The sequence below is a fragment of the Rattus norvegicus genome, chromosome 14 (assembly GCF_036323735.1).
Source record: "Rattus norvegicus strain BN/NHsdMcwi chromosome 14, GRCr8, whole genome shotgun sequence".
Taxonomy (NCBI): Eukaryota; Metazoa; Chordata; class Mammalia; order Rodentia; family Muridae; genus Rattus; species Rattus norvegicus.
The window spans coordinates 23,019,474-23,037,473 of NC_086032.1; the positions used below are offsets into that span (position 1 = coordinate 23,019,474).

Here is an 18,000-nt window from a genome sequence, read left to right on the forward strand (position 1 = left end):
TTGTTACAGTTCTTGTGCCACAAAAGCACCAGCCCTGAAAGATGCCCCATGCCCTGGCATTTTGCCAATCATACATCTGCTACCATTTCAAAATGTTTTTCTTTGGTTTTGAAGTGTAACCAAATTTTCTAGGGAAACATTGAGAATTAGCATACCACAATAAAACAATACGTATTTATATTTAATTGAAAACATGTCTATATATACATCAGTATTTGTCTACTCAATTTAACAATATATGTTCAATGGAAAAACTAAATGAAGGTAAGCATAGCTTAAGAAGTTCCAGTAAATAAGGTATTTTTCAGACTAAAACTCATTTTACTAAAACATCATCTGTCTTAGCTGCATGATGGGAAAGTCATGTTTCTGTGTGGTAACTAGGTGAGTTTGTATTTGTGGATTGGAAACTCTGTAGTCTTTCCAACCCAACCACATACATCTAACCATTGAATGTTGTGTTTCTATGCATCGTCTGTGTCTGTGCATTGATTACACAAAGTGTTACTCTCTTAGAACTTAAAATGTTCTTTAAATCGTTACTTTCCTTGAATGTAAACCTGATGTGCATAGTAAAGAAGGAATTCATAGTGGATAGAAAAGAGTTAGACAATTTAATTTAGGAATAGAATTGGTCTATATTATTTCACCTTCCTCTTGAACAATTTTCGTTTCAATATCTGTTTCTGTCACAAATGCAACTTGTTTCCTTTCTGGCTGTGTGGTATGATGTATCTATGGTTGACAAAATTACTGTGAGCCTTTGTAGGGAATAGGAAAATATGTATACATAGTCATAAACTCAAAGCATTATACTTCTTGAATACTTGATGAGTTGAAATTAAAAAGAAAAAAAAAAGAACTCCAGCAAATTTGTTTGGGATTTGCCTAACTTGTAGAGTCCACGTCCAGTAGAAAGACAGGGTATCAAATGGAGGGATGGGGTTGCCATCCCACAGTCAAAAACTCTGACCCCTAATTGTTCCTGTCTGAATGAACTGTAGGGTCAAAAATGTAGAAGACCCTGAAGAAAAGGAGGTCCAGCAATAGGCACAAATTGGGATTCAACTAAGTAATGGCTCCAAGGCCTGACACTATTACTGATACTATGGTGTGCTTACAAACAGGGGCCTAGCATGACTGTCCTCCAAAAGGCCCGCCAAGCAGCTGAAATTTTCAGATGCAGATATTTACACCCAACAAATGGACAGAAGCTGATGACCCCTGTGGTTGAATTAGGGAAAAGCTGGAAGAAGCTGAGGAGGAAGGTGACCCTGTAGGAAGACCAACAGTTTCAACTAACCTGGACCTCTGAGATCTCTGACACTGGATCACCAATGAGGCAGAGTACACCAGCTGATATAAGGCCCCCAACACATATACAGCAGAGGACTGCCAGGTCTTGACTCAGTGAGATGATGAACCTAACCCTCAAGAGACTTGAGGCCCCAAGAGGTGCGGAGTTTGGATGTGGTGGAGGTTGCGGGGGTGGTAAGGACATCCTCTTGGAGACAGGGGCTGGGGTGGGAAAGGAGGTATGAGATGTGACACAATCAGAGGGCAGACGAGGAGGGGATAAAGACTGTACTGTACAAAAAGGTTAAAGAATAAAAAAAATCCAAAATAATTTCAGTTATAATGAAGGGGACATGAAAAGTTTGTTCGACCTTTTCTTACCACAATAACTATTTTGCAGTTTCTTTCAAATTTGGTCAAGTATGTTTACTTTACAGTATTTTTTCCATTTAATAGTCTTTGCTTAATGAAATTTTGTTAATACCAACTGGAACACCAAAGATATGGACCTTGTTGGGCATGGCTTATACATAATAATTCTATGAGGGGGAATGAATCTACATTCTTTCTGATTTCATAAAGAGCCTGTTTTAAAAATTTGCCATTCAGATGAAATTCAACATAGACTATATGTTCTTATTAGGCACTATAAAATCTGTTCATAGCCAAGCATCTGGTGTTGCAGGGATTCTCAGTCAACTGGGCAGAACAACTACTTTTTCCCTTTCCAATTCACTGATTAGCTAAAAAAAGAATTATTTCATCATTCTCGTTACCGTACCTCCCAAATGGTGATTTGCACTCAACTGTGTTGATTTTTACTCATTAGTACAGAGTCATTTGAGGTTGAAATCGCAGGTGGAGAGGTGTGTGCATGTGGAATTAAATGCTGATGGATAGTCTCTCTCTAATGGGAAAATGGGGAAATGGCAGTGTTGCCAATTGAATTGGAAATGCAGATACTGAATCATTAAATGCCTTAACAATGAAAAGTGTCTGATCTGTCTAATTTTAGGAAGTTCTTTTATGAATATCAAACCCCCATTCTGCTCCTTGAGATCATTTCAGCAAAGAATGTGTCTCATTTAGCAAAAATCTTAATATTTTTGTCTAAACATCAAAAGCATTTCAAATTTATTAACTAATGTGTTTAATATAATCACTAAGTATGTTCTCAATCTTCTCAGAATAAACACATCAAAAAATTAGTTCTACTTGTTGTCTAATTAGCTTTCCCTATTAGACACCATATACATACTTCAATCACAACTTTAATATAAAATGATCCATACCATAGTTCCCTTACTCTAACCCACTATAGAAGGCCCATCCAAGTGCCAAGGACAGAATATTAGAACTGCCAGGCTTTCACTTCCTATTGGGATATTCAATTAAGCTATTTCTGTGCAATCCTCTTTCTTTAAAGCTAAGATAATAACATTTATCACACATACCTGTAAAAATGTAAAGAATCTGTAAGAAAAAGGGCACCACAGTGTAACTATGACACACTGAACAAATTAAAGACACCAAGTTATTATTTACACACAGAGGACAGTTACCACCTGATAAATTACAAGTGGCTTTCAGTGGTCAGCAGAGTTCTGCAGATTGGAAATCTCTGCTGACTTAACCATTTTCAATATCGAGGCTAAAATATGTAATGCCACCTCAACTTGATTATAGTGTTATATGGGTCCTACTTATTTGACACTCTGGTAAATGGCATTTCTATTTCAAATGGCGGAGACTGTCAGAGAACAAAGCCAAATCTATGCCCACAGCAACTCGCGGCAATGAATTAATGGTATGTCTATCGTACTAGCACAAAGTCTATTTAAATCGGATAGATGGCTGCTTTTCCTGGAGCCTGTCTGCAGCAGTCTATAAAGGAATGTAATTCAGCCGAAGAGCATAAATCTCTCTGTGCTGAGTCCCTGTGTTCAAGTCAGTTGGTTTCCTTGCTCGAGGCTGGATGTTAGACAACTCAATCTATCACTCATGTTTATTCATATCTTAATGCTATCTATGTGCTCGCATTAAATCTTGAAGTGAAAATGAGTCCTTGATCTCATACATTTTTGTAATAAGAGAAGCGCATCACTCACACAGGACGTTTCTTGCAAGGTATAAAATTTAGAGAATCATCTCACAGAGGATTTTCAAGGATCCCAGGGTTGACATGGAAAGCGTACTCAGTAAAGACTGAAGAAATTTCGTTGGTCTGCTCTGTTTTGTTTTGATTGAAAAAATATTTTATACAATATATTTTAATCAGGTTCAGTCTGCATATTTTTAAAAGAGCAATACATTTCTTCCTACCAAAGGCAAGGCAAAACTATTTTTGCAATACATAGAACCCACGGATAATTCAAAGCTGAAGCTCATATCTACTGCTATGGGTAGAAGGTTAGGTATAGACAACAGAGGTACTGCGCATTTGAAATCTTTCTGTTTCCTCTTTGGCTTCTGGCTTCTCATGTCCTGAGTGGACTAGGCCTACTGAGGAAGGTTGGACAGGGCATAATTACATGACAGAACATCCCAATTTCGAATCTAGAGAAGTTATTTGCTGGTGTCAACCTTGTTCTAGTGACTCAGTGTCTGTTTCTCATTCTCTTTCTTAATAAACTCGTGAGTGACAAATCATCAATCATTTTAAAATTGAAACACTCAAAAGATCCTTTTTTTTATTTCTCAACTTCTTCAGAAATTAAACCATTAGTGATTTTGAGTGTTAGAGGGGAGACCATTAATTTAGGAGGGAGTAATTTTAAAAGCTTATTAAAATAAACACATAGCTGTAGAAATAAAAGTTTTGCTAAAGACTTACATTCTGAAATACAGAATTTGTTTCAACTTAAACGTGAATTGTCTTGCAAAGATTCATATGATAAGAGTTGAATCCCTGGCCTGGTCTCCTGAATGGTATTGGAGAACTGAGAAGTGAGGCATTTACTTAAATTTAGTAATTCAAAAATGGTTGAATTTTGAGTTCATGTCTATTTACATGTTTTGTTTCTCAAGCATGGATACACCAAATGACTGCCAGACTCTCCCTTATATGATAGAATGTTCACTATCATACTGTGTATCCTACTTTTGTGCGAATAAGTGGGAAAGTATAAGCCATAAATCTTAGGTAGAATTTTATTGCTCTGAATAGATTCTGTAACCACAGCAACTCTCATAAAGAAAAACATTCAATTGGGGCTGGATTACAATGTCAGAGATTTAGTCCATTACTGTCATGTTGGGAAGCCTGGCAGCATGCAGACAGACATGGTGCAAAAGAAGTTGTTGAAAGTTCTACATCTGGATCAGCAGGCAGCAGTAAGAGAGAGATATTGGGCCTTGTTTGAGCTTCTGAAACCCCAAAACACACTCCTGTGACACACTTCATCCAACAAGGGAAACCTTTTGTTATTGGATATTTTCTTTATTTATATTTCAAATGTTATCCCCTTTCCCAGTTTGCCCTCCAGAAACCCTCATCCCATCACCGCTTCTCTCACCCACCCACTCCCTCCTGCCTCCCCTGCTCTGGCATTCCCCTACACTTAGATGTCTAGCCTTCCCAGAACTAAGGGTCTCTCCTCCCATTGATGTCATTCTCTGCTCCATCTGCAGCTGGATCCATGGGTCCCTCCATGTGTAATCTTTGGTTGGTGGTTTATTCCCTGGGAGCTGTCGGAGTTCTATGGCTGTCTTGGTATTCCAGTCTTTCCACTGGAAACCTTGCCAGGTTACAGAAGATGGCCGGTTCAGGCACTATATCCCCAAAGGGGAGCCTACTACAATTGTCCCAAAATCGTCTACAAAACGAAGACCAATGCTCCAGAGACACAGGCTTTCAATGGGGCAAATCCAAATGATTTTCCTGTTGCTTTCCTTTACCCTCAACATATTTAAGGGAAACAGAAAACACATACATAGACAATTAGTTAAAAATAGACTAGAAACAGTCAATGACAGGATTGAGAGGTCGGAAAGGAAAAAGAAGCTGCATTCCTAGAAGGAAGAGAAACACGGGGATGGGAAATGCTTCAGACAGGTCTATTCAAAGGTGTTTCAATTTGGAGATTATAGATAGAGCATAGTCTTCCCTTAGACTTTCCACTGTCTTGTGGGCTTTCAGTATAATTTCAGTAGTTCTAACCAAAAGAACACATGGACAGACACTCTCTGAGAAAACCGCAGCCCCAACAGGAAAAACAAAATGCTTCCAGAGATATTTGAAGTTTTTAAAAAATTGTAATATAAGAGAAAGAGAAGACAAAATTCTTCAACAGGAAAAACTTGGGTCATGAGATTGTGGACTTGGAGGCAATGCTGAGGAAGTTTATAGGCTTCTGCAATATGCATAATCCAGAGAATAATAAAGGCCTTTTCCTGGTGATCCTAATTCTTAGCAGAGTAAGTACCTGCTGACCAGTGTGTACTGTGTTGTTTCTTGACAAGCTATGATGTTTCAACCATTGGAGAACTGAGTGGTTGTAAACTTTTGTTCTTCCTTTAAATATTATTATACTCTATGTGTCAGAGTGTCTGCCAGCATGCGCAAGTGTATCATGTGGTGCCCACAGAAACTAGAAGCGAGTAATTCTCTCTTCTAGCCATGATAGTAATGGACTAAACCTCTGAAACTGAAGGCAAACCCCAATTAAATGATTAAATGTTGTCCTTTGTAAATGTTGCCTGGGTAATGGTGACTCTTTAGAGCAATGAAACACCAACTAAGACACACATAATACATAATATGTATACATACCTATATATATATCCAATATATATGCATATTTCAAGTCTGTTATTAATGTTAGTTGTATTCAGCAAATTGACTACTAATACCATTTTAGCAAATACTAACACTGTGTAAGTATGCACATATTTCACCTAAACTTTTATCTTAAACCTTATTAATCCCAGTAAATTCAATTTTCTATTTTACAGAAGGAAAACTAAGGTTCAAAAGTGTTATGGGACTTGATCGAGGCTGCTGTCCTAACAGGGGCACACTCACAATCTCTTGCTGACCACAAAGTTGTGACTTATTCCTCTGACTGTTGTATCCACTGGTAAGTGATGATAAGTGAGGCAGAGAATCAGTACAATGGATAGCACCTTTTAACCGTGGTTGAATATATGCACATTGAGTAATACAAAATCTTTAATCTTGAGTATGTTTGGAAATTACCGAAAGTACCGAGAACATTGACTTTTAGGTTCACCAGTAAAGTTGATGAACACACACACACACACACACACACACACACACACACACACACATGCGCATGTGCACAATTAGTGTACACATGAAGACAATAGCATATAGCAAAGTTGATTTATTTAAATGATCAACAGTACAAAATGAAAATTTTCATGCAGATATAGTTTCAGTTGCCCCGTTCTTCATGGCTTTCCTTAATAAAAGTTCACAATTACTTTATGAAGCATGAGTAATCTATCTGATTCTATCATCCATGCTCCACAGATACATTTCTGCTCTTTTCTTAATTACACTTTTAAAAAGACACTCATTTGTTAAATCTAGTACCCAGAATAATATACTAAGCACACTTACAACTCAGAATTTTAGTTATTTCTTTGCCCTCTCATTAATTTATAATATAGTGTTTGATAATCCTTATTAAGTTTTCCCATTATTTATATAAATTACCAGAATAAAAATAATTGCAAAGTACTTAGAAGCATATTAAGTGTAAGCACCAGCTTCTTACAATGATAATTTCATTTCAGTGTATGAAGTATAGATCTGTTCTAAGTGTTATTAAAACCAGGAAAGAATGTTAGGCTATTTGAAATTCTTACCACATATCATTTCTCGGGATTTTCAAAGGAAATAGGCAGATTATCATATTTATTTCATAAAATGTATGGAAATATCTATAATAGATACTTTTTAGATTTACAGCAATCTGCTACTATTCTTAAGTAGACTTTTAAAACTAAACATACTTATAATTATTTTAAATAATCGTCACCAATTGTTTATATTTTATATATAAATAAAGCTAAACATGGTATATTTAAGAGCAAATTTCAGGTAAACATGATATATTTAAGCACATTTAAGGCACACCTAAAATCTACAAATCTAATTAGAAAACTTTTATTCTCCCAAACCTGGTGGATTTACTTTGGAATGAGAATAGAATGATGTTTTAAAGATTCTGATTTTGTCACAACCGCAACTGATATTTTTACCTTGGGTCTTTCATTGACTTCATTTATTTATTTTTAAATATTTACCTAAGTTTTAATTATGTATTTGTATATGTGTCTATGTGGGAATATGTGAATCTGAGTGCAGTTGTCTGTGGAACCCAGAGGTGAATGACAGATCTCCTGCAGTTATAGGCTACTGTAAGCCTACCAACATTGGCAAGTGAAATTGGATTCTCTGTAAAAGAAGCATGATTTTCAACTGCTAAGCTATTTTTCCAGCCTCAGACCTCATTTGTTGAGTTTAAGCATTAGCCTGTTTCAAATGTTCCCTTTTCAGTAATGGATGGTTTCCAGGAGCCCATGTAACTACAAAAGGTATCAAGATATGTGAAGAACCTGGCTAAGGACTAAAGTCAGAAAGACTTGTTGAGGCAAAATGCTATGGGCTAGTTTCTTTTATATGGTACTTATTATAATGAAGTGTAGACTTAATCCTAAGATATGAAGCCCAGTTCTAGTGAGTTAGATTTCCGTTGAAGGAATAAAATCAGAGAAATTCAATTCAATCTTCTTATTAAAGTCTTGGACAAGTGCGTAATGAAATATATTTTTAAATTCTTACACAGATTCTAAATTGCATACTTTTATGTTTGAATATTATGCTAGTATATAAGTCATGTTATTATTCTAAAACATCTAAAGAACATTCATATAGACTTATATAGATACTTACATGGTCTGTAGATAACAAAAGATAGTGTCATTCATGTTCCAAGGGAAATTGGAAAACCAGTGTTCTGGTGTGCCTCTTTAGTTGGTAATTTTGTTATAAAGTAACTGTAAAATTATTTAAAAAAGAATTTAAACTGAGCCAAATATGAATGACTCTGTCTCAAAAGCTCAAATTCATTAGCTTGTAAGGCAAGTTCCACTATTGAAGACATCGCGTTAACCTTTACAGGCACAGAATAAAAGAAAGGCATAAATCAGATGGGCTATCACAGAACAAGGAAATGTCTTCTGATGGAATATCTGAATGTTATGTTTCTGCATTTCTGCCATTAGGGGCGATTTCAAGAGTTTTACACAGGTCATGAGGATATGTCATATAAACATTGATATCAAATACCCATTAAAAGACACTAAAGGCAGTTCTAGAAAACTGTGCCTCTGAATCTGTACTATTCCACATCGCTAAGTTCATCTTGCACTTCAGTTCTCCATTATACATAAGGCTTCTTCAGAGACATTCAGTTCAAAGTGTACTCCTGACATGGTATTATACTTAATGTTATCTTCACCTATACATTGTTCTTTTATACATTTCATATGTACATGTATAATCTTTTATATATAAATATAAAATCATGTTTATTTTACATAATTATTCTTTATTTAGATAAAGCTATTACTGTTTTAGTATCCATTGATTCCTTGTTCTCTATATACCTGGAGCTTTAGAATTAGTTCACATTAAAGTGTGTAAGTTAACCTGTAAAACTGAAAACTTTTATAGGATAGTCAGTCTAGTAAATGGAAGTGAAGCAAACAATCAACTCACATGAAAGGCTAAAAAATGTATAAAACTGAGGAGAAAATGACATGACAAACTACAGTCAGAAACAAAGCCAGAACATCAATGTTAATGTAAAACCATGCCTTATTAGATAAAGATTTACAGTTTGTTTAAATGGCACTTGATCTAAATTAAAGCCAATAGATACATGGAAAGAAAAAATAGTAAAAAATATTTGATAAAGTAAACTTTAAATGAAAGAAATATGATGTAAAGATATAGCAGATAAATTATATTTTAGATAAAATATCTAATTAAGAGTAAAGAAATTAACTTTATGAAATGTATCCACCAGAATATAGTTTCACATTATTTATTATAAATATTGGCACATGGGAAGGTTTAAGGGCATGGATTTGAACAATTCAGTGAGGAAATTAGAGCAGGAAACAATAATTACAATACATGCTGTCAAGGACACACAGGCCTTGACAATGTTACTGAAGCAGACAATGTCATTACCAGATGCATATACCAAAACTGTTTACTAGAATGCCCTGTGACCATGTTGGAGATATAAGAAGGATTTGGGTATGAAATCAAAACTCTCAATTACAAGAAAGATATTATAAAATATACACATACTGTACTGTATTCCTTTTTTCTTTTGCTTTATTCTTCTTTCCTATCATACATCCCAATAATATTCCTCCTTGTTCTTCTTTTCCCAGTCCTCATCTTCCTCTCCTCCACATTCATTGCCCCTCTCTGTCTCCAAAAAAAGAGCAGGTCACCCAGTGGTATCAAATGAGCTCAGCATAACCAGTACAATAAGACTAGGCATAAACCCTCATATCAAGAACAAGACAACTTATTAGGAGGAAAAGAGTCCCATGAACAGTCAAAAGTATCAGAGACAACCCCAACTCCCACTATTAGGAGATCCTGTTACTCAGATCAGTCCCTAGCCAGATAGGCATGCTATATTCTTAAAACTAAATACTTCCTAATTAAAAGGACAATACTCTTTTCCTTCTACACATTGTTTCTCTGTGTATCCCTGGATATCGTAGAACTCACTTTGTAGACCAGGCTGACTCTGAAATCTGCCTGCTTCTGATTCCCAAGTGCTAGAATTAAAGTTGTGTGGTACCATATTTATCTTAGGACAATTTTTTTTGTTAACTTGAGTATTTCTTATATACATTTCGAGTGTTATTCCCTTTCCCGGTTTCCGGGCAAACATCCCCCTCCCCCCTCCCCTTCCTTATGGGTGTTCCCCTCCCAACCCTCCCCCCATTGCCGCCCTCCCTGTACCCGTCTAGTTCACTGTGGGTTCAGTTTTAGCAGGACCCAGGGCTTCCCCTTCCACTGGTGCTCTTACTAGGGTATTCATTGCTACCTATGAGGTCAGAGTCCAGGGTCAGTCCATGTATAGTCTTTAGGTAGTGGCTTAGTCCCTGGAAGCTCTGGTTGCTTGGCATTGTTGTACATATGGGGTCTCGAGCCCCTTCAAGCTCTTCCAGTTCTTTCTCTGATTCTTTCAACGGGGGTCCTATTCTCAATTCAGTGGTTTGCTGCTGGCATACGCCTCTGTGTTTGCTGTATTCTGGCTGTGTCTCTCTGGAGTGATCTACATCTGGCTCCTGTCGGCCTGCACTTTTTGCTTCATCCATCTTGTCTAATTGGATGGCTGTATATGCATGGGCCACATGTGGGGCAAGCTCTGAATGGGTGTTCCTTCTGTGTCTGTTTTAATCTTTGCCTCTCTATTCCCTGCCAAGGGTATTCTTGTTCCCCTTTTAAAGAAGGAGTAAAGCATTCACATTTTGATCATCCGTCTTGAGTTTCATTTGTTCTAGGCGTCTAGGGTAATTCAAGCATTTGGGCTAATAGCCACTTATCAATGAGTGCATACCATGTGTGTTTTCCTGTGATTGGGTTACCTCACTCAGGATGATATTTTCCAGTTCCGACCATTTGCCTACGAATTTCATAAGGTCATTGTTTTTGATAGCTGAGTAATATTCCATTGTGTAGATGTACCACATTTTCTGTATCCATTCCTCTGTTGAAGGGCATCTGGGTTCTTTCCAGCTTCTGGCTATTATAAATAAGGCTGCGATGAACATAGTGGAGCACGTGACTTTTTTATATGTTGGGGCATCTTTTGGGTATATGCCCAAGAGAGGTATAGCTGGATCCTCAGGCAGTTCAATGTCCAATTTTCTGAGGAACCTCCAGACTGGTTTCCAGAATGGTTGTACCAGTCTGCAATCCCACCAACAATGGAGGAGTGTTCCTCTTTCTCCACATCCTCGCCAGCATTTGCTGTCCCCTGAGTTTTTGATCTTAGCCATTCTCACTGGTGAGAGGTGAAATCTCAAGGTTGTTTTGATTTGCATTTCCCTATGACTAAAGATGTTGAACATTTCTTTAGGTGTTTCTCAGCCATTTGGCATTCCTCAGCTGTGAATTGTTTGTTTAGCTCTGAACCCCATTTTTTTAATAGGGTTATTTGTCTCCCTGCGGTCTAACTTCTTGAGTTCTTTGTATATTTTGGATATAAGGCCTCTATCTGCTGTAGGAGTGGTAAAGATCTTTTCCCAATCTGTTGGTTGCCGTTTTAGGACAATTTTTTATCAGCAAAAATATAAAGTATCTCCATAAAACATAAAGTCCAATTGAAAAGAGTTGTGGGAGGACAGTTATAAAGCTAACTGTAGAAAGTTCAGAAACTTGAAGAAATAAATAGTGAAATTTTAGAGACCTAGTAAGAAAAATAAGCTTATAGTAAATACAAAATTTAAGGAAATAGTCACAGCAGTCATAGATAATTTTAAAGAGAGCTGAGTGATGTCTGATAATGCTCATGGATCGCCTCCTTTTTCCTTAAATACAGTCTCTAAACAGTGGCACCATCTCAGTATATTGTAAGAATAACATTGAAAAAAAGGATATTAGCAATTCCACAGCCTGGTGTTCATGCCTTATTAACAGTCATAACAATATGCCACTTATGAAGGGCATATGCAAAGATTTATCTTCTCAGTAATGTGCTAAATTGGGGCTGTGATGTGAGAGACATAGACTAATGCACTGTGTCTCTCCCCTCATTAGAACTAGGACTTCATCAGAAGATGAATTGGTTCCGTGGTCTCTCTTTAGCCTCATCTAGGTAAAATGAGTTTTCCCTTACCAACTTACTGTAAGTTCACATCTCAAGCTTACATTCATAATTCGGCCACTTCCTATCATGGTTTTGTATCAGGAGGTACATTTTAAAACCTACTTTTAGTAAGGGTTCTCAAACACTTTGACCTTCCTTCTAGCCCCTCATCCAAAGGAAAGTTGGTAAATAGCACAAAGGGATGTGGAACTGTTTAGAACAGTGTTCTTTATTGATATAACACTCATAGAAAGTTACTCATGCTACCTCAGACAACAAAATCTTAAAATTCATCCTGTTCTCTATTTACTCCTTTATTCTGATAGAGTTGCCCTGGTCCCTAACATGCTGTAGAGAGATACCCTCCTTGGCCGACTATAATTTCTGTTCTCTCACCCACTCTCCCTATACCTTATTCCCTACCTCGTTTAACTTCCTATCCCCATTCCCACCTAGTTCCCTCCCTCCATCCACTTCTGATGTTTATTTTATTTCCCCTTCTGAGTAAGATTCAAGCATCCTTCCTTAGGTAATACTTGTTATTTGACCTCTTTAGGTCTGTAGAGCTTATTGTTGGTATCCTGAATTTTATTGCTTATCAGTAAGTGTATACCATGTATTTCATTTTGGTTCTGGATTGCCTCACTCATGATATTTTCTAGTTTCATTCAATTGCCTGCAAGAGTCATGATGCTCTTGCTTTTAATAGTAAGTAGTAGTCCATTGTGTAAATAAAACACATTGTCTTTATTCATTCTTCATTTGAGTGATATCTGGTGTGTTTCTCGTTTTTGGCTATTATGAGTAAAGCAGATATAGAGAGCCTAAAATATAGAGACATCTAGCAATGGGGAATATCATGTCTGAAGTTGCCACTTTCTGTATCCAGGCAAGACTCCTGGTGAAGGAAAAAGACCACCAACCTACCCATAAAACCTTGAAACCAACTTGTCCCGCCTACAACATGTGCAGGGATAAAGATAGAGTAGATATGAAGGGAATAGCCAATGACTGACTCAACTTGAGACTCAGCCCATGGGCAAGAATCAATCCCTTACGGAATAACTGATACTGTTATGCTTGCAGGCAGGAGCCTAATGTAACTGGCCTTTGAAAGCTCCATCCAGCAGCCAATGGAAGCAAATGCAGAGACATAAAACCAAACATTAGAGGGAGTCTTGATGAAGAGTTGGGGGAAGGAATGAGGGACCCAAAGGGGATAGAGATGCCACAAAAAGACCAACAGAATCAACTAACCTGAACCCATGGGGTTCCCCAGAGACCAGAACACCAAGCAAAAAGGGAGCATGGACTAAATCTAAGCTCTCACACTTATGTAGCAGATGTGCAGCTTGTTGGTCACCCAACAACTAGAGTGGGGGATATCCCTGAATCTGGTACCTGCCTGTTGATCCCATTTCCATTACTGAGCCTCAGTGGGAGAGGATAAACCTAGTCCTGTAGTGACTTGATGTGTCCTGGCAGTGTAATAACTTGGGTGAGGGCTCCCCCTTATCAGAAGAGAAGGTTAAGGTGGCTGGAGGTAAGGACTATGTGAGGGGCATTGAGAGAAAGGACTATGATCTGGATAAATTAATTAATGTAAAAAAAAGGAAAGTTTCCATTTCTAACACGCTATGAAAACACCACTCCTCTTTATCCCTACAAGAGCATTCAGGTGCCGCTATACTTCCTACATGGTCTCTCAGTTCTACACCAATGAAGCAATGCAAAATAAAGGTAGTGAACTTGAAGCATAGGAGGAAGGAAATGAGTAAAAAGAAATACCAAAATAAACTGAAGGAATAAAGTATTGTCTTGAAGGTAAATTTCTGTGAAGAGATGCCATGACTACTGCAATTCTCATAAAGGCAACCATTTGATTGGGGTTGGTTTATCAATTAAAAGGCTTAATACATTATCACCATGGTAAGAATAATGATGTATACAGTCATACGTGACACTGGAGAAGGAGCTGAGAGTTCTACATCCTGGTCCAGGGGTAGCAGGCAATTACCACTCTAGGCTTAGCTTGAGTATGTCAGATCTCAAAGTCTACCTTGGCAGTGACTCACTTCCTATAATAATGTTATACCTATTCCCAAAATCGTCACACCTCCTAATGGTATCATTCCCTAAGGGCCAAGTATTTAAACACACGAGTCTATGGGGGACATTGCTATCAAACCAGTACAAACTTTCTTTTCAGGAGAGTAGATGAAAGACTTAGAAATACCACAAGCTCTTATTTTTCTGCCAGTCAAAAGGAAGCCCTCAGTCAAAAGGAAGCCCTCAGTAGAATGTCCAACAACACTGGATTCAAATGCTGTCTATAATTAAATCATTGATTAAATAAATTATAAATCATTCATTTGGGAAACCTAATACAGCACTTTAACCTTATGTGTTTGAATAATAATCCATGGTATCCGAAAAGCCTACATACAAAAAGGAAACACTGAAGAAAATGTCCTTCTTTCATGACAATATGTTTATATGGATAAAAAGCAACGTATGTTTTACTCTGTTTGATTGAAGAATTTTGGCATCAATGATTAATATATTTGTAAATTTGTTGGTTACATCTAGTATTTTATTTTGTTTATTAATTAGTGGAGTAGAATAATATCTGCAGTTTTTTTTATTTCATGGCAATGTGAGAATTAGTTGACCCTAGTAAATGGTTACTGATTTATTTCTATTTCTCAGGATTTATTTACTATATACAAACAATGTTCTATATTCATGGCTCTGCATTTGTAGGAATAAACCACTGTGGATGGGAAATGTTCACAGAAAATTATAGCTGTATGTGCTAACATATGCATTCATTTTAAATCTCTGAAAAATATAGCATAATATCTATTTCTGTAGTCTTTATATTATATAAGGTTTGATAAATAATATATGGAGGATTTAAAATATACAAGAAGTTATACGTGGGTTCCATGCAAATACTACCATACTCTTGAATATATGTAGATTGAAGCATTCTTTGGAATTTCTATAACCAAACCCTATAGAAATGGAATGATTTCACATGCTTTTAGTTTTACTGATTAGTTTGAAATATAGAGGCTATAAGTAGCTGTTTTGCATCACATTGACTAAAATGCTAAGCATATGACATAAGGATGGAAAGATTTATTTTGTTTCTAGGTTTCAGAGGACTCAAACTCTAGTTAATGGCCTCATGCACTGGTAGAAAGAAATAAGGTAGTGGTAACCTGGGGGAAGCTAATCGTTCACTTTATACCAAGCGAGGAGGCCTGGGTAGGAGTGGTTTATAGATGAAACTAGAGAAAGAAAGTTGACGGACATATTCCTATTGTCTTCATATAATTAGTTCTCAATCAGGCCATGCAAGTAACAGTGGATACTGAATGCCAAAGATGTTATAGGTATTTAATTCAATCGACATTTTCCTTTCATTTTGAAAGTTATATTTTTATTTTTTCCATTTTTATTGAAAATGGATTCTTTTCACATTTGATATATTCCAATTACAGTTTCCTCTCCCGCTACTTCTTCCTATTCTTCCCCATTTTCCATCGTATCAAGATCCACCCTCTTTCTGTCTTTCATTAGGAAAGAACAGGCTTCTAGGAGATAACAACAAAATATAACAAAACAAAATGTAATAAAATAAAACAAAAATCTTCACACCAAAATTGGACAGAGAAAACCATCGGGAGTAAAAAGAACTCAACAGAAGGTTTAAGCATCAGAGATCCATTCATTCACACACTTGGGTGTATAATAAAAATACTAAACTGAATGTTATGATATATATACGTGGAAGACCTGATACAGACCAAACTGTGCGAGTAATAATCTAACATCCAATTTGACTTAAAGTCTACTCTAAAAGGTGGAGCTCTTACCTGACAGTGCTTAGGCAATCGATGTCTGGAGCTTGGGAGTTGTTCTCTACTATATGTCTACAGGATGCCTCCCATTCCAGGGATATACCTATGAAGCAATAAAGGAAAGGATCTTGGCAGGAAGGTACTCAGTGAACTTCAGACTCTCACCAGAACTCTGGGATGTAATAGCCAAATTGCTAACTGTCAACCCTGGAGAAAGGCCAAGAGTCAATGAAATTTTAAGATTTAAGTGGCTAAAGCATGAGAATGAAGCTTCTCCCAGTTCTTTGGGAGAGAACACCAACAGCCACCCTGACTCCACTATACTGGTTATAATGGGTGTCATGGGGTATGAGCAAGGCCAAATAAGGGATAGCTTGAGGGAGAGAAAGTTTGACCAGGTGATGGCTACTTACTTAATGCTCAGGCAGCAGGCATGCAGGGAAGACAAGTCCATCAAAAAACCTCATCCCACACAGTGTGCTCAAACACTGAAAAGCACAGGGTCAACCATGGAAAAGCAGACTACTCTGAGGAGGGGATCTAGTGTGCCTACCCTTACCACCTTCTACTTGCCCAGAAAGTCTTACCAAGGGAAAAAGAACTACAGTGAGGCACACTATGCCACCCACCTTGAACTGCTTCAACAAGTCAGAAAGTCTTACCAAGGGAAAAAGAACTACAGTGAGGCACATTATGCCACCCACCTTGAACTGCTTCAACAAGTCAGAAAGTCTTACCAAGGGAAAAAGAACTACAGTGAGGCACACTATGCCACCCACCTTGAACTGCTTCGAGAAGAATACAAGTCCAGTTACCTACTCAAAGAGGAAGGCGTTCTTACAGTGTAGCTTATATTATCATGCCTCTGAGGAAGAAGAACAATATAAGAGCACCATCATACTGAGTGGAAAGCTTAACACAACTCTTCCACCAACCTCCCCTCAAGAGGACCAGCTCACAGGACAGCTCTATAATATGCTTACAGCTGGAGCAGTGGACAACAGGAATTTACGAGTGAAATCACCACCATTCTCCCCCCATGGCGACCAAGGGTGAGGGTCCTGCTATAAAAAAAAGAGTCCATCCCATCTTCCCAAAATGGTCCTCAGGGACAGCTCCATGGCAGGAGTCAGACTGCACCCAGGGCCCCCTTTAGAAGGCGGGTCTGGAAGACCCTGAAGAATGGCTTTCTAAAAGGCCTAAGAAGTTTATGTTGCTGCCTACCAATCCAAAAGAGGGCACACCCAGCCAGCAACAGAATCCCGCTTATGAATTAAAAGGAGCCATGGAGGCAGCCATGGTAACAGAGCACTTGGAGGCACTGTGCTCCCTGCAAGATACCAGAGCACGAAGATCAACTTGCTGAGCATGCAGACAAGCACAGAAGAGAGTCAGGAAGTTCTCATGGTTGGGTGCCAGTGGGAAGTTGTCTACATCACAGTCTGAAACTAAGGGCCAACTGTTTCTGTCTGCAGATTAATAGCGTGTGTCTGGGTGATGTGACACCCTTCTCAGATACCCTGAGACCTGAGGGCTGAGAAAGGATTCTGGGAGAAAGGTCTGAGCTCTTGATTTTCCTTACTCTTCTAAGTTGGTTTTCATAATGGCTGCCCAATTGTGTCTGCCAAGTGAGGTGCTTCATAGAACTTACAAATGCTCTAAACAATATACCATGGCATGCCTGTCATCATCAAGAGCACAGGCCTTAGAGGACCTTGCAGGCATTGTGAGATCATTAGCTGCCTGTCTCCAGATGTACCTGTGAGTCATTAGAAGAAACAATGGGCAGTGGAAGCAGAGAAGGACCTCAGAGTGCCTGACCTGTTTGTGTTTGTGTTCAACATAACTGTTGCTGACCAGATTGGAGCCAGAAACAGAGCAAAGATGGTGCACTGATAGTCCATCTAGTGTTCATAATTGGAGGAAGAGTGTACAGTAACAGCTACCAAAGGACTCTTGAT

The 18,000-nt window shown here is 37.8% G+C and overlaps 1 pseudogene; it reads left to right on the forward strand.

Moving 5' to 3' along the window:
• Positions 1–13,017: 13,017 nt before the first annotated feature.
• Smokl-ps6 (sperm motility kinase like, pseudogene 6) lies at positions 13,018–17,485 on the forward strand (annotated as a pseudogene).
• The last annotated feature ends 515 nt before the right edge of the window (positions 17,486–18,000 follow it).